Source organism: Aulostomus chinensis, chromosome 1 (genome assembly GCF_037954235.1).
Source record: "Aulostomus chinensis isolate RoL2024-O1b breed Wild chromosome 1, RoL_Achi_v1.0, whole genome shotgun sequence".
Lineage (NCBI taxonomy): Eukaryota > Metazoa > Chordata > Actinopteri > Syngnathiformes > Aulostomidae > Aulostomus > Aulostomus chinensis.
This window is the reverse complement of record NC_141320.1, coordinates 30,269,952-30,274,523: the sequence shown is the minus strand read 5'-3', so window position 1 is coordinate 30,274,523 and position 4,572 is coordinate 30,269,952. Positions and strand designations below refer to the sequence as shown.

Here is a 4,572-nt window from a genome sequence, read left to right as displayed (position 1 = left end):
ATTAGCAATTCTTACGACATCACTGTCAGCATCATTTTTAGGTTACTCGCAACTCTAACCACATGACTGTCAACATCACTTTGAGGTTATTCGAAACTTTCACTACATTACTGTTAGCATCATTTTGAGATCATTAGCAATTCTTCCGACATCACTGTCGCATTATTTTGAGGTTAGTAGCAACTCTCACTACATGACTGTCGCATTATTTTGAGGTTCGTAGCAACTCTTAGTACAATACTGTTGCATTATTTTAAGTTTAGTAGAAACTCTCGCTACATCACTGTAGCATCATTTTGAGGTTTGTAGCAACTCTCACTACATCACTGTAGCGTAATTTTATCCTTGAGATTGGGGACCAATAATTTTATTTTCCATTTTTGGGACATGTACTGTACACAGACACACAGATTTATGAAAGTCACTTTCAGGTGCCTGAAATTCCTTTGGGGACTAAAGTCTAGAAAAGTAATTTGAACATTTGTGTGTACTTTGTTTTGTGATGATAAGATTTACACCGACCAAGTCAGCCATATTGGCACCACAATCCAATTGGCATGTCAATAAACATCACCCAATAAACCAAGGTCTTCTGTCTAAATGTATGTCACTGAAACATACTGTATTGTATTGCCTCACACTTACAGCATACAAGGATGCATGGCGTGGGTGGAACTGCCTGAATCTCTTCTGCAATGGAAGTTTGGTCAACCGTGTGGAACATTCCTGCACGATCCCCTTTGAGTGTGAAAGTAGCATCAACACAGCACCACGTGGTCCACCAGCAGCTTGGATTTCTGCTCCTTGTCTTGTAGTTCCACTTGACTTCTCCAAGGGAAGAGACTGCAAATAGTCAAGAACTCTGGGAAATTTGGTGGCTGTGGCCTCCTCAAATTCCACATTGATGTGGACACCAGTTCAAAGTTTGAAGTGCAGTTATCAACTCTGCACTGAAGTTGTTTCGTTAAAGGATAAATGATTTCCATTGTCCAATGATTATTTTACATTCCAATCCTCTAAAGTGATGGAGTGATACTGTAAATATGTAGAAATTCTCTATTGTTCAAAGTACAGATTCTGTGTTTATACATGGTTGTAGTTTTTATACTTGGAGAAACCAGAATCTAACAGGAAATCACTGTAGAAAGTTGGCTCAGTTTCATAAAGTAACAACTAAATAGCTTCAATTGACAGTGATTGACCTTAAACTTGGCAATTTTAATCACTATGCTTGCTTTTCCACTGTCAAATGAACTTTTTAATGGGAAATTCCTGCTCATAGACTGGTTTGTTTCATACATGAACCAGTAAGAGCCCTGAACTTAGAGAAGAACCTGAAAGGTCCTTGTTCTTCATGTGTTTTTACGTGATGGGCCTTTTTTCCTGCAGTTTAATTCACATTTATCAACAATTAAAGGGCACCTAGAATGAAAATCATTGTTTTTGTGTTTTTGGTGTTTCTTCAATGTCCCCCAGCTGTGGGGAACACACACCAAGTGTGAGGCAGTGTCATAACCTCTGTTTGAAGGATCTCCCCTTTTTTGAATCGCCGTGGGAAAATGGACCAATGCGATTTTGGCTGAAGTGTTACGTCACAGTTCAGTCAGTGCCCCCCCCCCCCCCCACTCACACACACCCCTTTGACATATTTCGGGGGGGGGGGGCGATTATGCGAGCGAGCCGAGTGAGTGCAGCGCTCTTGTGTCGCAACTGGAGCCTGCAGCAGCAGCACTGACTGAGCAGATTGATTGAAGGAATGGCCTCGATAGAATTGAGACCTTTGTTTTATCTGCGCTGTCTGTCGCTAGCTGGCCTGGCCTGGCTTGAGGGGGAAGGAATCTCACCAGCCAGGCAGGCTACCAAGGGGCCAGGCCACCAGGAAAACTCCCAGTTGTCCCGACGGTCACCCCGCCGCTGCATATACGGCTGGATCTGCGAATGGGCCGTGGCTACTTGGTATCTTATCTTACAAATGTTGTTGTATGATATGGAATGTTGTCAATTGACAGTAGCCGTCACACTTAGCACTGGCGACAGTTAGCCGAGAAAGTGGGAGTACTTTCTTTTCAGTGACAGTGAGGGCAGCCAATCACCGAGTAGTAGTTAAATGAGGTTGCCAGATAAACAACTGCAACTGATCTCCGTCAACTCATGCACTTGCATAAATAATGAGGTTGCCAGATAAGGTCAGAAACGACCCCAATAGGGACAAATGAGGCATTCTAAACCCAACATGGTAACATAGCGGTTTCAGAGAGCCTTTTAGGAAGCTACTGAGCCATCACAGACCCAACCATTTTTTGTGGGGTTACATATCACACCACAGAACAAGAATTAATACCCCTTCAACCTCTCTATGGCACCTTTAATGTACTGTAATTTAATGAGTTGGGACTGTGAAAGCTGCTGTGTATTTTTACAGTTTATTCCATGTAATTTTGTGGAACAGTTCATCACTGTAATTTGACGGTATTCGTCTGGAAACTCTGCTGCCAGACTTTTTACCGTTTTTTTATAGTTTTTTTTCTTGACAGTGTACACAGAGGTCTCGTGGTTGAGCCGGGGCACACAGAGTCCCGCCCCCACACAGCTGAGAAACGCAGCTCTGAGCAGCTGCCTCAGTCACACAGAAGATAGACGCGTTTCCTGGTTGGCGAGTGCAGACACAACTTCTCTGAGTGCAGGATTCACTTCTCTCATTGCTGTTTGTTCACTCTTGAGGTTTTATTCCTCCACCAACCTGCTTCTGTCTGGAAAGAAACAAATAACTGGAGTGCTGCACATCAACAGACTTGGTGTTTGGACACGGACGAATGAAGTTTGGCTTTTTGTTTCTTCCATCAGATCAGAGCTGATAGGAAAAACAATCAGGTGGTTTTATTAAACCAGCAGTGAGCTGGACTTCAGCCCAGGTCCTCAGTCCCACTGTCAGTTCACTTCAACATGGATGAACAAAATCCAACCCTCACCTGGCCTGGAAATCAATAACAATTACATAACAACTCCTTTATTTCTCTCCTGTTCAGGTCCAGTTGGACTCCATTCATCATCATCTTCCGCTTATTCCTTACTATTAAGGGTCGCGGGGGGGCTGGAGCCTATCCCAGCATCTACGGGCAAGAGGCGGGGTACACCCTGGACAGGTCGCCAGTCCCAGTTGGACTCATTCATCTCTATTTGTTAGGATTTCACTTCATGAGTTCAGAAGCATCTTCACATGAGATGCTGGTTCCTCAAATTGATTGATCGTTGAATTCTGTGTTTGATGTCTGAATTCTGTCTTTGATCTCTGGGTTCTGTGCATTGAATTCCTGCTCCAGTCTTTGATCTCTGACTGATTCTAAACTCATCAAAGGATCACATCAGCATCTTGGTCCAGACTCCAGATGGTGATTTTACCAAGTGCACCACAGTCCTTGTTGCTGTCTGCTGTTGGGTCACAGCAAAGTAAGGAAACAGCCTGACGGTCCTCAGGAGGAAATCCAACAACCTCCAAAGATGGAGGTGAATCTAGACCCTCTCATGTTGGCCATCCTTGATGAACTTGGGCGGTACTCTGGTGCAGGGATGAGGTCATGGAGCGTATCTGGGAGCAGTCCTGATGTTAAATGCTGTGATGAAGGACAGTGTGGAGGCAAAATGGACAAAATGTGTCAACATCAAATAAAGTTGTAAACCTGTTTGAAGTCTTATTTTGTGTTTGATGGACATTTTTAAAATCACTAATGATTTTTTTGACTGAACGTCCTGGATCCTGTGGTGCCTGATGAGGTGACAACTTGAGTACAGAGTTGGAGAAGAGGGTTTTTGGAGGGGAGATGATTTTTGCAGTGCTACAAGTCAATAAAATGTCATCATTTTTCAAAATGTCCTCACTAAGATGGTTATTAATTCTCTCTCTCCCTCATTCTCAGCTGCTACAGCCTTTAAAGAAAACCTTTGACTGGTGGATCTAACAAAGATCAGATGTTGTCTCCTCTAGAACATCAACAGCTTAACGTTGTGGGCAGGACTCCTACCTGAGCAGGGAGACCCCAATGGATTTCTAGTCCTGATAGGGAGAGGGAGCCTCCTGGGTCACGGAGTGGGGAACCTGATAGGGAGTGGGAAGACCCGCCCATTGTGGGTGATTGACAGGGCAGGTTTGATCTATGTTTTCATTTTCAAAAGTAATTTTGAATATTTGTGGAAAGTTAGCCCACCTTGAACATGGAGAAGATGTCTTCTGATAGTGAATCGACTGTTGTCACATTTAAGGATCACTTGAGCTGATAAGATGAAGGCTACAAAGGACCAGCTGGAGATGCCAGGGATTGAACCCAGGGCCTCATACATGCTCAGCATGCGCTCTACCACTGAGCTACACCCCCTCTGGTAGAGTCACTGTTTAACTGATGCAGGAACACAAACACAGACACAACATTTATTTTCTTCATTTTAGGGATGTCTGTGTAGGTTCTCATTCATCCAGGTCATCGTAGATCAAAGCGAAGTAAAATCTGGTCAAATGGACGTAAGTTTATCTTGAAGACGTTTCACCTCTCATCCGAGAGGCTTCTTCAGTTCTCGTGA

General features: G+C 43.7%; 1 long non-coding RNA gene and 1 other non-coding gene across 2 annotated transcripts; both read right to left on the bottom strand.

The window, feature by feature from the left end:
• Positions 1-3,547: 3,547 nt before the first annotated feature.
• Positions 3,548-4,223, bottom strand: LOC147271136 (uncharacterized). Its single transcript, XR_015115744.1, has 3 exons — positions 4,203-4,223; positions 4,020-4,093; positions 3,548-3,611 (listed from the first exon to the last, which is right to left on the bottom strand). It is a non-coding gene; the product is annotated as an uncharacterized LOC147271136 (long non-coding RNA).
• A 75-nt stretch (positions 4,224-4,298) lies between these two features.
• On the bottom strand, positions 4,299-4,370 carry trnaa-agc (transfer RNA alanine (anticodon AGC)). The gene has a single exon. It is a non-coding gene; the product is annotated as a tRNA-Ala (tRNA).
• Positions 4,371-4,572: the final 202 nt, after the last annotated feature.